This window comes from Drosophila eugracilis, unplaced genomic scaffold (assembly GCF_018153835.1).
Source record: "Drosophila eugracilis isolate 14026-0451.02 unplaced genomic scaffold, ASM1815383v1 contig_124, whole genome shotgun sequence".
Taxonomy (NCBI): Eukaryota; Metazoa; Arthropoda; class Insecta; order Diptera; family Drosophilidae; genus Drosophila; species Drosophila eugracilis.
The window spans coordinates 660920-679612 of record NW_024572029.1 but is presented as its reverse complement, the minus strand read 5'-3'; the positions used below and the strand labels follow the sequence as shown (position 1 = coordinate 679612).

Genomic DNA, 18693 nt, shown 5'->3' with positions numbered 1-18693 from the left:
AGCCAAAAAGAGAAATTCAATAGGGAATGTTAATAAGGTTTCAAAGATTACGTTTTCATCTACCCAGAAAAGTGGTTCAAAAAATGATTATAAATATTTCTTGAACTTGGAGGATGTATCTATAGAAGTTTTGCTAACTTTTTCTACCTTAAAAATACATAATTTTCCGTTAAAAATGTATATTACTAAGATGGAATACATTTTTCTAATGATTTCCTTTGAATTTTTTAATGATATAATTTAGCAAAATTTTGTTAGTGCATCCAGAGCTTTGTCTTTTTGAAAGAATCTAAGTCGTTTTGTCTTTCCTCTGACTGAAAATGCAGCTCCCGATGTGGTTGGTGTTGTTGCAATTTTTGTTGCTGTTGCACTTTGGTTTTGGTTTTATTTTTTTGCTGCACGCAGAGCACGCATTTCCAGCGTGAAATGCAATTTCTGCGCTAGAGGAATTTCAATTGTGTTGGTGCGGCCCCAAAGGGGGGATAAGTGCGGGAGGCGTTCTTCCCAGTCTTCAACTCGGACTTGGTTACGCTGGGGAAAATACGTTACTTAACTTAAAATTTAAAGAGAATCAAGTCTTAAGCTAACTTTCATTTGAAATTATTTTTAATATAATTTGAAATTTATTTTCTAATTATGGTAAAGACCCAAATGACCTCTAACCTAACCTAGAAAATTATGTATTTCCCTTAAATACATTTCCGAAATATTCTCTTGACCCAAAATTTTCTCCCAGTGCATGCATGTGTATAATTTGGTTTTCCTTTTGCCGTTGCAACTCCCGCAACTGCAGCTCAGAAAGTCAGAAATAAATGGATGGATGATGGGCCAAGTCAGTCTTGGTCTTCAGTTTACAGTCTACAGTCTGCAGTCTTCGGGCCGTAGTCTTCTGTCTTCAGTTTGCTTTGGTTTAGACCCGGTTCAGTTTTGGCGTTCGTCAGTTTGTCAGTCATTCAGTCAGTCAAACGCACGACGCTCACGCAGAGCACGCAACTCGAATTGTCTTCGCTTGATTCTTCTGTCCCGTCTTCTTGCAGTCCTCGCAGTCTCCTGTCTCCTGACTTCTCTACAGCGGCATTTCTCCTACAGCCCCACAGCTTCCACTTTTCTTCTCCCGTTTCTTGTTTCTGTGCACTTCTTTTAATGTTAGTTGAACTTGGAGGCCACAGCAAATTGCAGCTCTTCTACACAATTTCCGAAGACGTCAAAATGTGTTGTTGTTCTTGCTTTCGTAGAGATTTGGATTTGTGCGGGTGTTTCTCTTCTTTCCCGTTCTTCTGGCTGTTTCAAATCGGCAAAAAGAAAAGAAGAAGGAAGAAAGGAAACCAGAAGAGCACCGATCTCTTTGATCTTGATAAGCAAATCAAAGTGGAGCATGAGAAGAATTGCTAGTGGAGAATTGCAGGGCGCAAAATATTTGTGTCATGCTATGCAGATCATAGATTCTAGAAATATCAGTAATCTTTTCAAATTTTCTCAACTTGCTTTTATATTCTGATGATATTTATTATGCAATTTCTAATACATCTTCACTATTGGTTTATTTCCATAAAAGTATGCTTTGATTTTATGTGATTTCTAATATTTCATTTCTATAAAGTATACATTTGTACCTTTAACTTTTTGAAACTAAAAAGTGTTTCCTATTCTTTTAAATTAATTCTGTAAAACTGTATTAAAACTTCAAGAAAATTTGGTCCTACAAGTCATTTAAAATTCGATAAAATTGATTTTTATCTGTAAAGCCTTTTGAATGATGTGTTCTTTCATATCGGTTATCCCTTAAGCACACACTCCTTTCCTCGGCGGTATTATTAAAATTAGCATTTTAAGTGCTGGATAACCCCGGGCAGCAGATGTCGATAAGTATAGAAGACAAACAAGCAACAAGCAATCAACACGAAACGAATCAAAGGATCAAAGAAAAAACCAAGAATGTTGCCAAAAACAAAATTGTAATTTATTCATCTCCAAATATGTGAATATATACGGATATATATATCCATTAATATATACTCTTATATATATATTCACATTTTTTTGAGACGCGTGCCTTGCAAATTCAGAGCGGCAAAATTGGCTCCTTTTTGGGCACGTTCCAGCTGGCTTGAGCTCTTAGTTTTGCCCAGCCCCTCACTTATGTTAATTATTTGCCACGGCTAATTATGTGACCAGAGGACCCTCTTTAGAGGGTTAAGGACCCGCCGGAAAAAGGCCAACGGGGTTAAATCGAGTAATTTTCATGGCAATTTCTGCGTAATTCGCTTGCCCAGTCGTTGTCGTCGTCGTCGCATGTCTGGCGACAAATGCCGGAATCTATAAAATAAATAATAAAATAAAGTCCGCACCCTCCAAGGCAAAAAGGAAAGGAGGGAGTGTCCTTCTGCACTGCTACTGTCGCTACTGTAACTATATAATTATCGTAATTATTTTAATTGCACCTCAAAGACGGCATACAAAAAAAAAAAAAAGCAAAAACGTATATTAAAACGCAAGGCAAAGCGAAAAAATAAAATATGTAAACAAGGATCGAAAGCGACGGAATAGACACGAAGATAATGCATAATGCATTTTAATTGAAATAATTCAAAGGGTCAGTGGGTTCGTTTAAGAAAGGACGAAGGAATATTCTGAGAATTCTGAGGGAATGTGGAAATGGAAGTTTTATTGCTCGATTACTCGATTTATATGAATATATATATATACATATATATAAAATATTCAAATTCAAACCTAATATAACTCTAAAATATTTTGGGATTCCCCACACAGCGTTCTATACATATACTCGTATATCATATACAATTTTTGCACATTAATCAAAGCATTCCCCCAATATGCCAACTGGATTTGAGCATTGATACGAAACCCGATAATTTTGCATTGGCTTCCCGACAGATTCTCCTCGGCAGCCCAAGTTCAATATCTTCTGGCTGTGTGCCCCACTCTCAGCTCCTTTTGTGGTTGTGGCCAACTGAGTGGTGGTGGTGCCCTGCAACTGGTCAAACCACAATAACTGCAGGTCCAAGACCTGCCCAAAAAAAAAGAACGAAAAAAAGGCAGGCAGCAGATAAAGGAAAAAGGCCATAAAAACTGCTGTTCCAACTGCTGTCCGTAGGTCCGGTTGTCCAGTTGTCCAGTTGTCCAGTTGTCCGTATGTCCGCTGCTTGTCCGTTTGTCCGTCCGTGGAGTGTCCGTAGCTGCTGGCTACTCTTTTGGTGCTCTTTTTTGCCGGTGGTCCTGCCACTCGCGCCTCTTTTTGTTCTCGACTTCTCGACTCCTTTTTGGACCGCAATCAATGTGAAGTTGGCTCTGTTCTTTTCCTTTCTTTTTTTCTTTATTATTTTTCCCATTGTTGCCTTTACTGGTGCCGCGTTGTGTTGTGTGTGGTCAGTTTTTGGTTTGAGGCCTGCTGCCTGCTGACTGCTGCTGCTGGTGGTGCTGCTGTTTTGGGTCCCCGAGTTGATTACTTAATTCTATTGATGACGTTTTGACTGATTGCCTTATGAGCTTTCACTTTTTCTGCTGCAGACTGCCGACTGCGGCTCAGTTATTAACTGGTGCCGCTGTTATGAATTATTCATGCAACAACCACAAGGCGCACACTTTGTTGCCGCCTTGCTGAACTTTTTTTCTTTACTTGCCTCGATGTCCGCTGCTCTGGGACTTCATCATCAGGCGATCCGATCCGATGCGAAGCAATGCGATCCGATCGGATCCAAATGGACGGTCTTGGTCTTGGTCTTGAGTATCCGTTGGGTCTCTTGCTCTCGTTAAACGTTTCAATTGACATTGCTGATTACACTGATCAGCGGGGATACAGATTTTGGACATGTATCCATGGATATAGACAAGGACATGTATAATATAACTTGGTGACCGACTTCATAAAAAGAATATTCTGTTATTGAATTGGTCACTCTAAACTGAAGGTTGTAAGGTCACACTTTAAATACATCAAGTAATAATCCACGGATTAAGAAGTAGAGCATGCACTTCAAACTTTCCTATGTACAATTTTGGCATATACTTTGTATATATATATTTTTGCGGTTTTGTCATTAAAGAGGTTAGCAAAAAAATACCGCAATATAGAAAAAACGCATTTCACACATGGCCACAATTTATGAGCTGACATTTTTTGAGTGCATTTCTCCTCGTTTTTGCTGTGCAGTGTTTACCGCTAGATGACTTTATTAACGCCACTGGTGGCAACATCATCATCGTCATCGCTACGACGGCGACCAGCGTCTTGCAATCAAAGTTGCCGACAAAAGTTCCGCAGCTCCTCATGGACATATAATACAGTCGCACTCATACGTATATGGTCGGGGCATGATTTAGTGTCAGGCACGGCGAATTCCTTCACACCTGCTAAAGTCTCGCTGTCATGTCAATAATGTCGAAAAATCTCTCTCTCTTTTCCTCTTCGAGTCCAGCATCTCTTTCACTCCCAAAGCAGAGTGATACCTGATAATGATGTGACAAAACAGCGGTCGAGATTTTTTCTTTACTTTTTCTCATTTTTTTTTTCTGTTTAGCCCGCAGGCGAATTGAGGTGCATCTTGAAAGGAGTTGGAGTAGGGGATAGCCAGCCACTGCCTGAGGAGGTATAGTTACTGGAAGGGGCTTACCCCCCTTGGCTGTCATTAACGTGATTTTGTTGCTGTTATGCGTTATTACGCGTGCGCAGCGGCTTTAAGGAAAAAAAATACCAGAAGGTGTGGAGTGGTTTTGGATGCTGCTACTACTACCCAACTACCTGTAAAACCTCTCCTTTTTGAGATATCGCCTGCCAACGTTAAGCTAAAGTGACATTTTGACAGCGATGCGTGATAAACGACGAAAAAAGGTGGCCACATGGCCTTTGTTGTGGGTTATTTGGTAGGCTTTGGCTTACTTTTAGCCTTTAGTGAGAGCTATTAAGTTTGAAAGGAGGTTTGTTTGAATAAAGCAGATTTAATATAAGATTTCAATGTTGAATATTTGGGATTTTGTTATAACTATTAGGGATTATTTTAATATTTTATATTTAAGTACGTATTGTTTTGGAGATTCTGATTTATTAATTTTAGTATTTTTTACTCGTATATACTCGTACACCCTAAGTTTTTCTTAAGCCAAACGATCTATTCATGTGTTAAAGGCTTAATGTTAAGTGTGTTATGGCTGATTTAATTTCTTGTATACCAGCCGCACCCGCACTATCTTGTATTGTGCTCTATAAGATCCATTTGATCCCCCACCCCCATTTAACCCACCTCTCTCTGCTCCTGATTTTTAACCCCTGTACGCCTGACAATGCGTCCGTTGGAGTCGCATAAAAATGTTCGATGCTAGGCAAATAAAAAACCATAAAAACCTCCGAAGCACAAACATGCCGAGACAACTTAAGAGGGGTGGAGTAAGGAGCGCCAATGGGGCTTTAGGGGGTTAAAGGGGGCTTGACACGAGCTCCACACAGTGGTCGCGTTTTAAAAACGCGAACAAAACGCGTGGGCGCACAATAGAGTTGTTGCTTTTGCTGTTTATAGTTGTTGTTGTTGTTGTTGTTGTTGTTGTTGTTGTTGTTGTTGTTGTTCAATGTTGTGCGGCCGACTTGAGAGTTTGACTGCGCCGCTGGATTTTGACATTTTCTAACACGCGCCTGCCAAGCGGCATAAAAATTGACATATTATAATGTCATGGCGTCCCCGATTTGCGCCACTGCGTCCAACAAACATGCCAGCAAAAAGGCAGCCAAAATAAACTGCAGGAAAATCTCTCAATCCGTCAACGGAGGCTGCGTGGGTGGGCGGCAATGGAAGTTCCCGTTCATGGGATGTTGGTCTTAAAAGGGGGGCGTGGCAGCGGAAAAAACTGTAGAGAATCGAAGGCAACGGCAAAGGCAAAGACGAAGGCGCAGGCGCCTTTTGTTCGAGTTTTGTTTAGTTGTCTTTTTGTTTTGACACAGTTGTCGTTTAAATGGAGTTTCCTCTTCGGAAAAGCCTCACTTTCTATCAGTCCTTAAACGATATTTCATTAACAATTTTTATTGCTTAAGGTTTCTTCTTTTAAAAAAAAACTACAAAACTCCAAATAGAGAAATTTAAAATAACATTTTTTGTTTTACTTGTCTGCTCAAAAAGAATTCCTGAACTTTTTATGAGTTCCATATCGGCTGTCAGTTTGTATTTCTTTCCGATAATTTCTGTGACAAAACTGTCTTGAAAAACTCTCAGCCCACAAGTTTCTGGAGTCTCCGGCACACGCACTTTTTTACAGCAATTTTTCCTTTTTTTTCTGCAATTTTTTTGTTTTGTTTTGTTTTTTCTTGTAGTCGGGACACAAACCGCAATTGAGTCTCTCAGTTGAGTTCAGTTGTTGTCTTTATCAGATTGTTGCAATTTTCTGTTGTTCAATGTTTTGCTGTTGTTGTTAGTGCTATTTGAGGTTGTTGTTACTGTTGTTGTTGCACAGCCCGCACTCTCTATGGAAAGATCTTTATCAGGCTTTATAGGTACGCTTTGGTTTTACCCCCAACGAAAGCAACAAACATGGCAGAAAAACATGTAATGAAAATTATGACAAGCCAAAATCCACAATAAGCGAAAAAGAGAGAGAGCGATAAATGCAGAGAAAGAAATCTGAATAAAGTTTTCCATTTTTCATTGAATAAGTTTGGATTTCTATAGTTTATGTGCTGTGTGACCATGCTCATTGCCAACAACTATAATAGAGTGACCTTTTTTGGTGTTTAATTCAGCTTATTATTCTGGAAAAAGCTGTCAAAATATTGAAGAACAATTCATTTGGTATGATTTGCAAGTATTATTAATATGACATGTTAAATCGAAATACAAATTTTTGTTCTGTGCATAGTTGGAGAAGAAAAATTGTAATATGAAAAAATTATAATTCAATGGAAAATTGCGCCCACACACGCCTCACCAACAATTGTTGTTGGTTGTTTGGTTTTTGGCCTTATCGCGAAGCGGAAAGCGTTGTTGTTCAATGTTGTCAAAGTTGTTGCTCTGGTTGTTGTGATTTTTTTGTTTGTTGTAAACTGTGTGTATGCTGAATTCTTTTCATATTTGATTTCTCCTTCCTGCCTGATGGTGATGGATTTGCAATTGCAATTTGATGTTCAACAATATCTTGATGGCGCTTTTTGTTGTGGAAATATTTACATAGACAGTGAGAGTTTCAGTTCATTTTTATTATATGGATCTAATTTCAAGTTACGTAGTAGTAGTATAAACATTTTAATATACCTTCTAAAAAATCCAATACATTGTGTGAACTTTGAAAAAGATCATTAAATGTATCCTAAAGACCTGCTGTTTTCATAGTGACATAAAAGATCATTTAACGATCGATCTAGTTTAATTTTCCATTTCCCAAAGCGCTTAACGATCACGACATAAAAATTGGATTAAGTATGCGTTTTTCTCTCTTTTTTTCTGAATCGTGAATCGATTAATGATCATTACAAATTACACTTGCCATTCGCTGGCGAAACACAACGATTGCCGTTCTTTGGCTTTTCCTGGTAACATAATTACCATGATTTCTAACCGTCTTTTAATTGAATTAAATACGAACAAGCGATAGCTGTATAATAATAAATTGCCGTCGATTGACGATCGTTAGCAGTAGTCGGCAAAAGCGAAAGTTGCGTTGGCCAAATTGGCCAAGATCGGATCGTAGAGCTCCTTCCTCTGTCTAATATCGTTATATTGCCCATATCCCACTGTCTTTCTCTTTTCTTCTTTTACTATATATTGATATATCCAAGTGATCTCTCTGTCTACTGGAAGTTGGCTGTCGTTCGTCCTGCTGCTCAGTTGTTTGCTGTAAATTAAGATCTTGCGATTAGCGCTGACAGCGAGCGAACGATCGAAGCAATCGGTCGGTTAATCGGTAAGATCGGACTATCGATCGCAGGTCTCTGCGGTGAGGAGTAGGAGCTTTCTACATTTTTAATGAGCATTTCAGCTCCGCCATCGATCGTGAGCCAGCGGCATCTATCTAACTCTTTTTCTCTCTCGCTTTTGCTATTCAATCTTTCTTCGGAGTTCATCCATCTACCACATTTGAAAACCACAATAACTATCCTTTAGATTGTCGTGTGGGTGGCCTTGTCTGCTGACTCTGTTATCGGGGAAATTATGGAAAACCTTCCAAAAGAAATCGAAAGGTTGTGGTTTTAAGTTATAGAGAAGATTTTCACAGAGTTCTTATGTTATATAATAGTTCGATAGAGCGTGAACATATGTTATTGCCAGGTTTAGTTTTCTTTATGATTCCGAAATATTTTAAATAAAAAATCGAAAATTTGTAATGATTTAAAAATTCGTTTTTTCCCAAATCTTTTCTTTTCTATTTTAGAGTATTGCCAATTTCGTTTTGCCAGCATCTTCTTGGGCAGCCTGAGGTTGTTGTTTCTGTTGTTACCGCTGTTGTTCATGTTGTTGTTGTCCTCTGTTGTTTCTGTTGTTGTTGGGATTGTGCGGGTGCGGATACCTCAGCCAGGTCGCCTTCTTGTTGTTTTCGCTGTGTTTTTCGACCGATCGTTGTCGTCGTCATCGTCGAAGTCGTCGTTTGTAAATCCCCCAGTTCCAAGTTCCCAGTTCCAGGTCCCCAGTCCTCAATCCTCAATCCTCAATCCCCAATTCTCGTCCTCCCAACATCTCCGGACTCCTTTGGGCCTGTCCGTGAGTGTATGTTGGTCCGTTGTTAATTTGCGTTTTGTTGCATTTGTTGTTGTTGTTGGCTGGCTGGCAAATTGTTACACGCGTTGCCTGCTTTGATGTCTTTATGGGTTTTGAATTTAGTGTTGGCCTGCCCCGCACAATCGTGACTGCCAGTCTTTGGATTGGGGGAGTCATGGGGTTGCCACGAGGGAGAGTTCACTGTACACAGTTAAAAAAACAATCCTATATACGGATTTAAATAGTTTATATATATATAATAATATATATGGTAATACATTCGTATATAGTAACTTATATATTCTTCAGAAAATCCAACCTTTATCAAATACTTCAATAATATCCTAAAGAATATATCGGATTTAATATCTTTATATAGTTTTCTTTCCTGTGTAGCTTTGTCTATCTCACCTCACCCACCAACTCCCCCTCAGAAGACATAATCAAATGTGGACAAAATTATTGAGCAATTTAGTTTTACTTTATGGAGCAATTGCTTTGGTTCACGGGGCAACTTACAGGAGGTTTGAGGATTTGGGGATGGGTTAAGGCTTTTTTCCTTCAGTTTTTTTTTCTTTCGAATCTGGGATCCGAAATTTTGCCGTTGGTGTTGATGCCCCGAAAAGTCTACGGCATCTCGCCATCATCATCGTCCAGATGATCATCCTGAGCCGCGTTTACTTTATGTTTATGCGGTAAATGGCATTAATGGATTTATAGATTCACGTTCCAGAGGTGCCTTCCATTTTTATCCACTCTTCGTTTCCCTGGATTCAAGCTTGTTTGCGCTTAGTTTTGATTAGGATTTATGGCGATTTATGGCAGGCCTGTGGGTGAAAGGAGTGGAGGCTGCTGTGGGGAGAACTCAACTTTAAGGCGCACTTTCTGCAATGGCAGGCGGCCCACTAAAACGGCATCAATCATGATGGAAGGCGCACTAAATGTTGGTAATTATGTTGGGGCAAATGAAAACAGCAAAAAAGGTGATTTCAATGGGGGCATCAATCATCCAGATAGAAAATAAACATGGATTTTGAAGGGCAAAGACTACTGGGTTGATAATAAAAATTGAAAGTCAATTTTAAGTATTCAGTTTTTAGAAGGAAAATTATTGAAACAGATAGAAAGTATGGCTGTGTTTTCACTAAAAAACACTTCAAGCCGTAAACCCTTCACTAATCAACCAATCAATCAACCCATCCACAAACATTTAGTGTCAATCACTATTTTACCAGTCAATCAATAAAGAAGATATGCTTAGCCCTTAATTAAATTCATAACATCTAACTATATAATAGCAGGCCTTTCATCTCGACAAGTCAATCAATCAATCGAGTTGAGAATTTTATAGAAAATCCCTTAATGTCCTTGGGGTCAATAAAGCTCATTAGCAAAGTTCAATCATCATGGGCAAAGCAACCGATCAAAATGAATGCATCCATTTATGTCAATCATGGATTGCTGCTGACCTTTTGTTGTGTTTGCAAATCTCAACCGCCAAATGGTCACCCACACGAGCGTTTTGATTGATAGTTGCATTGAGATGGCCAATCCCCCGAGACCATGACAAAGTAGTTTGTCCATTACTTCGTCCCCGTCTTTGACGGTTCTCCTTTGCTTTTCAAGGAACGTTCTTTTTTTTTTTTTTGCTTTCCACTGGGCCGTGCCCCGTTTTGAGGCATTTACCATTTTAGATGACCTTACTGAAGGTATTATGATTTTTAATGAGATTTTTTTTTTTTATTTTTTTTAATTTGGAAAGAGGTTTATACTAATTCAATACTAAAGTTGAGTTTTGAATAAATTTGTCCATATTTTCCCATAGTTTTTTAAATATAAAATTTAATCACATTAAAAAATCGTTTTATCGTTGAAATTTATGGTGTTTTCTTAAAAAATTTTGTAATTCTTATTAGAAAGAAATTCTGTATACGTTTTCTTAATCTACATAACAAATCTGTAGAGCATTTATAGTTTCGTTCTTAAAACTCAACTAGTTTTTATTCCATTTATTTTTTTTTTTGTGAGCTTGTGCTTTTGCTTGGTGATTTTGCCCTTTGGCCAAAAACTGTCGCAACTCATCAATTTTCATTCACCGGCCGTGGCCAAGACGCGTCTTTGCAACTATTATTCACGCCTGGGCAACGGGTTCCTATCCGACTTTTACTGGAACTCGCAACTCCCAGATGGCTCCACATCCTCCACACTATTCTCCGTCTCCTTATACTGCCACCCCCTTGCCCTCGCCAAGCCACATTGACGTTAAGCCAGAGCAATGAATGCTTTTAGCTGAAAACTGAGTAATTGAGTGACAATTAAGTTATTTCTAGACGAACAAGCCGCGATCGTCGTCGGTCCTTGGCTCACCAACTGGCTGACCAGTATCTTCTCGCCTTTTTTCCCTCCGACTCTTGCTCTTTTTATATATATTTTCTTTTTATGAAATATTGCCAAGTTCATATCTCAATTATGAGTGCCGACTATGGTTGGTACAGTGGTCTTAGGGTGATGAAAAAGGGAATACAAACTCTTATAATTTTGGGTTTTCCAATATTCACTTAGAATTTATATATAATTTTAGTATTTCCCAAATAATATATTTTTTCTTAAATATTATTAGTTCAATTTCCAAAATTTTCTTGCTTTTTAACCACAGCTCGTTGCACCACAGCGGCTGCTGCACTTTGTGCCCCTCATCCTGCGCTTCAGTGAGTGAGATTAATCGCAGCTTTGACAGGCGCTGCATTTGCTGCTGCTTTTTGGTTTCCTTTTCCTTTTTTATTTTTTGCCTTTTGCATGATTAAGCATTGAGGGAGGGGAAAGGTGTGTGTTGGTGAAGCTGAAGAGGGGGCGATGGGCCATTCGGGGGCGGGGCAGACCGCTGGCTGCCTTTGACATTATCACCAAAAGTGCCGACTGAGCAGGCGCGGAGCCATCAACAAGTTGAGTCAAGTCAATCTCTGGTGCTCCTGCTTCTTCTCCTCCTGCCCCACATCATTAACAGACAACTGTTTAGGCTTTTTCTCATAGTCGTAGCTTTTCTCTTGAGATACTCTTTTTTAAAAAGGAATTTTTAATCCTTTGTTAATGTTCATATTGATAGATTTCAATTTCTAGCTATAATCTGTGAAAATGTTTAGGTTTTTTTCTTCAAATTTTTAAATAACATTATCCTCTAATAATTTCGATTTCATTATATTTCTGCCTAAGCCAATATGCTGTCTATACTGGTTAGGGCATCAAAATCTTCGGTTCTTGATGGTTTTTCCTTTCATCTAGGGTTGTCTTGAGTTTATTTTTAAGTTAACTTCTCGGAGCATTGCCTTTTGATGTTTTGAGTCTTTGGGAATTGGTGAACTTTAACATCGCTTATGTCAAATTATGTCTTCATTTTGCCCAGTTAAGGGCGTGGCGCCTTGAGGTCTGTAACCATCCTCGATATATTTTCGACCCACCCCTCTTTTTCCCTCTGTATTTTTCCATTCTCTTCGCTGATTTATGACCAAAAGTGCATTTGGCGGCGGCTTGTTTTTGTTTACGTTTTACCGCTGACAAAACGTTGCAATTTTTTTCCACACTTCTCTTGAAATATTACGCATACGCAGCGTGTGCGGGTGGGTTGGGGGTTAATGTAGATGGGAGGGCGGTATTATGACAAATTGCACAAGAGCCGCGCGCGAACTTGAGAAAACAAATGCGATAGGAAAACATGCAAAAAGCACAAAAGGCGCAACAACAACAACAACAACAGCAACAACAAATACGAGAGGGGGAAAACAGACGCCGAGCGATATGAAAAGCGTAGCCGACAACAGCAACAAAAGTACAGGAAGCGTTTAGCAGAAAGGGTAGGGTGAGGAGATAGGGAGCTAGGTGATGTGGAGGGTGAGCCGGTGGGCAGTGGGCGGTGGAAGCGTGTGTGCGTATGCATTCGACGCTGCCAACGCGTCGCCGCTGATTGTTGTTGTCGTTGTCGCATTACATAAGCCGCATATCGTTTCCGCCACAGCGCCCACACACTCACAAACACAAGCACATGAACACCCGCACAGTGGGTCAAGAGGTGATCGACAAACAAATGATAAATAATAAACAGAATGAGGGGAATAACAAGAAGTTGAACGCGGAAATGGAATTGAAGTTGAAGTAGATGAAAGGACACGTTGATACCTTTTATATTTTAGTACAGCTACCTTAGTAGAAAAGAATATTGGTAGCACCTTTCACCCTTGATAAACAACCATAAGCGGTCGGTTTTCTACCATCCTCTGACTTTTTAAAAAGTTAAAACTGTATTTCCTAACCCTGTTCTTTGTATATAAAATAATAGATATATTCGATGCCACCCACTGTGCGCCTTGTGAGGGGAAAAGAAGAAGAAACGCCAGAAGCCGAAGAAGAAGAGCAAGCAGAGTCCGTGTGCATTCTCCATTCTCACATTCCCGCTTTTTTGTTTTTTTTTTTTTCGCATTCTCCCACAGCTTTTGTGCACTCGCGTTCTCCGCTGTGTTCTCGTTTTCGTTCGCACATCGGCCCCTTCTTCTATCACTCCTTCGCCCTTCTCCCTCTTTACGATCCGTTCTTCGCCTCCCGCTTCCACTCGCATTCGCGCTCGCACACCCACTCGGGCCGATCGCATTGCGCATTGCGTTGCGCATCAGAACAACGTTCGACCTTGACAGTGAAAATTCAATGGCAGCGACGCCGCAGTCGCAGCTGACGCTGACAGCGACGCGTTTGCAATTGACGAACGCAAATTGTTCTTATATATGTATATATAAATATATATATATATATCTTCATATACCAGTACAGTATGTACATATGTGAATGCGTACAGTAGAAGATCGGATGTAGTTTAAGGACTATATAAAGATTATGTATTATATATTTGTAGATTTTCAATAATGTTAGTTCAAAAAAGCTTCAAAATTTTTACAAAACTAAAAACATTTTTCAAACTTTTTCAATTATTAATTCTTATATTTCATATTGTTTTTGTTAAAAACTCTCTCAAAATCATTACTTACTTTTTAAAACTGTATGATATATTTGAACTTGTATCAAATAGGTTCTTACTTTCTGAGGGCCTACTGCACAACCTTATGGGTGTGTGCGCATATGTACATTTGGTTCCTGCACTAGTTTTTGCAATTTGTAGAACTCAAACATTTTGCGTATGTTACCGTCTGAATGACCGATTGTTTGTTATTTTTGTTGCCTCTCGCTGTTGTTGCTTTTGTTGTTTTAGGTGCATTCGCCGCACGACCTTGAACATTGTAGTTTTTTTTTTCTTTCATTTTCGCAATTGGCAGCGTGCGCACATAAAATAAACAAACACACGACCGCACATGTGTGGCAGATCGGCACAGATATGTAAATCGGCCTGTAGATATCTATTTACATACTTAGAAAGTCTTTTTTGCCTTTTACACTTTTTTCTCGATCGCTTAAAATCGCTATCGAATTTTATAGATGCGCTATAATATCGGAAAATTGGAAATTGGATATTGGAAGGAATTTTTTGTTTCTTTCAAATCCTTAGAAAAAGTTATTAAAAGGACTCCTATAGTTTTTTAAAAAGTTCTATTCAATCAAAAAGTTTCAGATTGATTCATTGGTATTTTATAAATCTAATTTTTTTTCCTAAATTATTTCAGCTAAACCTTAACCCTTTGCCTACATAGCCAAATGATACCCTTTATTTTAACCATTCCTTTCGCACTTTAGTTCCTACGCCTTATACCTTGTGATTTGTGTTTTGTGAGTTTTTGGCAAATTATTTTAGGTTCTTTTTGCGCAACTAGGCGAAAAATAGCGATGCAAAGAAATAGAAGAGGAAAATGTGAGGAAAAAAAGAAAAACCTTACCGCATTTGTATAAAAATTGTGTTTGGCAATGAAAAGCATTGGCCAATGGCTCTTAGCAACATTTTACGTGCGAGATTCGAATTCGTTTGTTGCTGATTTCGCTAAGAAAATTTCAACAATTTTTGCACTTTCTTTTGTTTGCCAGCAAACAGTTTTGAAAGTGCCACGCGGGATGTTGGTGAAAGGGGGGTGCTTATCTAGGTGGAGGGGGGATGGGATGGTTAGCAGTGGATGATGGGTGCGGGGTCTTGGCAACAACTGCCTTGGCTCGATTGTTGGGTTAAGTTTTCAAGGGCACGCGCGTGCATTTTGCGAATGGAATGAGAGAAGGCTTCTATACACAGAAAAGAACTGGGAATGAGTTGTGTTTCAAAATGTTTACTTAAAAAAAGTTTTTGGATATCACAGGATTAAAAATCTTAATAAAAACTATATCTAAATAAGCCGAAAGTAAATAGAATGAATAAATATAAGAAACTGAACCTAAAACTTATATCTTTCTCATACTATTCCCTTCCCTTTCTTATTCTGTCTCTATCACGCTGCCTCCCTTTCGCACGCGTTTGGCCTTGCACTTACGCTGCTGCGTTCTGCTGTCGACGCTACCGCCTCTGCTGGCGTCGCCGCCAACGCCACGCTCTGCACTTCCGCACACACGACAAATAAAAACAAAAACAAAAAAAAACGACTAACGAACAGCTGACGAAGCGTGGCAGCAAAGTGCCACCTCCCGTTCCCGCCCTAGTCCCGTCTCTGTCACACTTTGTTCACCGTCCCGCTTGTTCGCACAGCGCTGCCAGCCTCTCGCTCGCACTGCATCTTGACGGCAGCGAAAAGTGAAAAGTTTGCAAAAAGAATGTTAGAATCAGTGCTGATCTGGGCTAAGACAAAGACAACCAGCTTGGAATATATACGAGTATCTTTTTTTATCAATACTTTTCAAATTCATTTTGAAAAAAGGAAGCAATTTTGAAAACTATTTTTTTTTAGCTTTTTAGAAATATTTTTCTGATGTATTTCAAATAATTTGTAGATACGATTTTAAAGAAAGATATTTTAAAAATTAGGTTTAGAAATATACTCAGTTTTTAGAAACCTTGTAAAGGTTAATTTCAATATTCTTCAAGAAAACTGAACAAGATTTTAATACTTTTCAAGATAACATTTGGTATTGTAAAGATTTCCTCAAAAAAAGGACTTCCGTAATCCTAACTTTTAACGAACTTCAACTCAAAAAAAATTAAAGATGCATTATATATAATTATAACCTGACTTTTCGGTAATTTTCCGTGAAAATCACCGGCGTTTTGGCATCTCTGACCAGTAGAACTAGCCAACTGCAGCTGCGTTTGCCGTTGTCGTCGTCGCCGTCGCCGACGTTGCCCATCGTCAATTTTTATTTTATTTATTTTGCCGTGGCTTGTGTGTGTGCCTCGTTTTTTTTTCTATTTATTTTTTTTTTTTTTTTTTTTTTTTTTGCTCTATCGTTACTCGTTTTCATTTCGCCTGCTGCGGTTTCAGTTGTCATTTTACTACAGCCGCTGTTAGTTAGTTATTTGTGTGCGTCGTCGCGCGTTTCCCACAGAACCAAGTGCAACGCGAAGTTTGAGCCACCAAAATCAGCAGCAACAACAGCAGCAGCAGCAGTAACAGCGGCTAAAACATTGGCAACAAAGTAGCAACATCAGCAACGAAAATTGCAAGCAACAACGCAGCAACATATCCTTATTGAACGCGCGCACGCGTACGTTTTAAAACGCGCGCAAAAATCGCCTAGCATTTGTGGATTTTCAATTTGATTTTCTTTTGTGTTCTTTTTTTTTTCGTTCGTTTTTGGTTTTTGCGTTAGAGAGATTTTGTATGCATATTCTTGCTGAATTTGCTGCTGTTTTCAGTCGCTATCGCGATCTTCTCAAGGCTGCACGCGTTTTCTGCTGACGCCGCCGTTTGCGTCGCTGCGCCGCGTCGTCATCGCGTCTGCGTCGCGTCTACGTGTTCAAAGGCAAAAATTCCTTTCAGTTCGTGCCGTTCGCCTTCATAATTCCCCCTAATTATCCGCCGCACATTTCACATATTTAATACTCTCTTTTTTTTTCGGTGTGTTTCTGTGTGTAATGTGCAAAAAAATTAAAATCTAAACAAAAAAAAAAAAATAAATAGCGCACAAGAAATGAACGCCACGTTGGAAATGCATGCATAACGCATATAAAGTTCAAGGAAGTCCAAAAGGCCAACACATGAAATAATTTAAGGAAATTGGTCAACAAAAAAAAAAAAAAAAATTGGAAATAAATAGAATTCTTGTAGAGACTGATTTTCGGTTTTCGGTGTAATATTTATCTTTGGCAGAGCGGTTATTATTTTTGTTCTATTTACCGCTGCCTGCTGCATAAGCAAACAGGGTGAGTCAAGTCGCGTGAAATCGCATATAGTGAACGATCCAACACAGAGGCAAACACACAAACACATGGCGTATACGCGATGCGTCAAGCATACGCAGTGTGGGCATTGGAAATATGACAGTTACGTAAAAAAGACTTTCTAGAGTTAAAGTATTTTGCGGTTTGGGAATCTTTCTGTTAGTAATTGCAATGGAAGTTTTTTTTAAAGACATTTTTGATTGAAAACCTCCTCTTACTACGTTTTCTTAGCAGCAATTTCCATAAATACATCTCTTACCTAATCTTTAATGTCAAATAAATAAGTAAATTAGTTATACAAAAAGTCTCTTGCACTATTCTTGATTATATTTAATAAATTTTATATCATTCCGATTTCTTCTTTGGCTAATTTTATTGAATGGCAGACTTTCTGTCGTGGTGCTAAAGCGCAAATGCCTTGAACTGTCGCGAACAAATACATGTACAATACATACTTTTGTTGTAGTTTTGTACTAGTGTTTTTTGTTGTTTCTAATATTATTATTGCCGGCTTTGGCTATGGCTTTATCAGTCATTTGCTTGTGTATTATCAGTCTAAAGAGCCGTAAAATAAAATGACAGAAAGAAAAGAAAAAAAAAAAAGAAATTGAAAACGCTCGAATTTCAATTAGAAACAAAACCCGCAAAGCGGAGAAATTGTTTGGAATTGCATATATGCAAGTGCTGAGAGCCATTTTGGCGATAAACGTTCAGTTTTTTTTTTTGTTCGCTTTTTTGTCGCTGATAAGACGAAGGCAAAGTGCGCTCGTGTGGGCGGTGAGTTGGGGTTTTTGTGGGTGCTGTCTTTAGGGGGGGAGGTCCAAGGGTACGCCATGCGTATGTGATAAGGCAAAGAAACCGTACGGACAAGGGGCAGAGCCAGATCAGGTGAATTTTGTATACGAGGTGTGTTCAAAAAGTAAGGTGACTTTTCAAATTTCGCGGGCAACATATTTTCGATTTTCGTTTTTTTTGTTTTGTTATATTGGTACACTCTTCCCTAACATCTGTACCAAGTTTCAATGGAACATCCTCTTTTGTTTGGTTGTGAGAGGCGTAAAGTTACAAGTTGTTTTGCGAGCTCGGCGATTTTTTGCTATCGAAAAATATGGATCAAAGGATTTGCATCAAATTTTGTGTAAAAAATAAAATTAAGTGCTCTGAAACACTTGAAATGTTGACAGTGGCATACGGTGAAACTGTTCTGAGTAAAAAAAAATGTGTACAAGTGGTACAAACTCTTCCAAGATGGCCGGGAAGATGCCAATGACCAGCCTCGCTCTGGACGCCCAAGCACGTCAACAACTGATGAAAACGTTCAAGCAGTGACGAAAATTGTTTTGGAAAATCGTCGAATCACTATCAGAGAAGTTGCTGAAGATGTCGGTATATCGCTTGGCTCGTGCCATGAAATTTTTTCAAACGTTTTGGGTATGAGTCGTGTGTCAGCGAAGTTTGTTCCGAAATTGCTGAATTTTGAGCAAAAGAACCGTCGCATGAGCATCGCTCAAGAGCTGTTGAATGACGTCAACGACGACCCAGATTTACTCAAAAGGGTCATAACTGGTGACGAATCATGGGTATATGGTTATGATATCGAAACCAAAGCCCAATCGTCCCAATGGAAGAGCCCAGACGAGCCAAGACCGAAAAAAGCAAAAAATCGCCGAGCTCGCAAAACAACTTGTAACTTTACGCCTCTCACAACCA

General features: G+C 39.0%; 1 protein-coding gene across 4 annotated transcripts in view; it reads left to right on the top strand.

Annotated features, from left to right (window-relative positions):
- LOC108102888 (sex determination protein fruitless-like) overlaps positions 1 to 18693 on the top strand; it is a 123644-nt gene that overhangs the window by 37610 nt on the left and 67341 nt on the right. The window contains exons 1-2 of one of the 4 annotated variants that reach the window (XM_017208090.2): positions 16040 to 16238; positions 16724 to 16965. The exons of 2 other annotated variants lie outside the window; for them this stretch is intronic. The gene's annotated coding sequence lies outside the window, so the exon portion shown is untranslated. Of the gene's footprint in view, positions 1 to 16039; positions 16966 to 18693 lie in introns of those variants that run through there. One more of the 4 variants, XM_017208089.2, reaches the window with a different exon arrangement.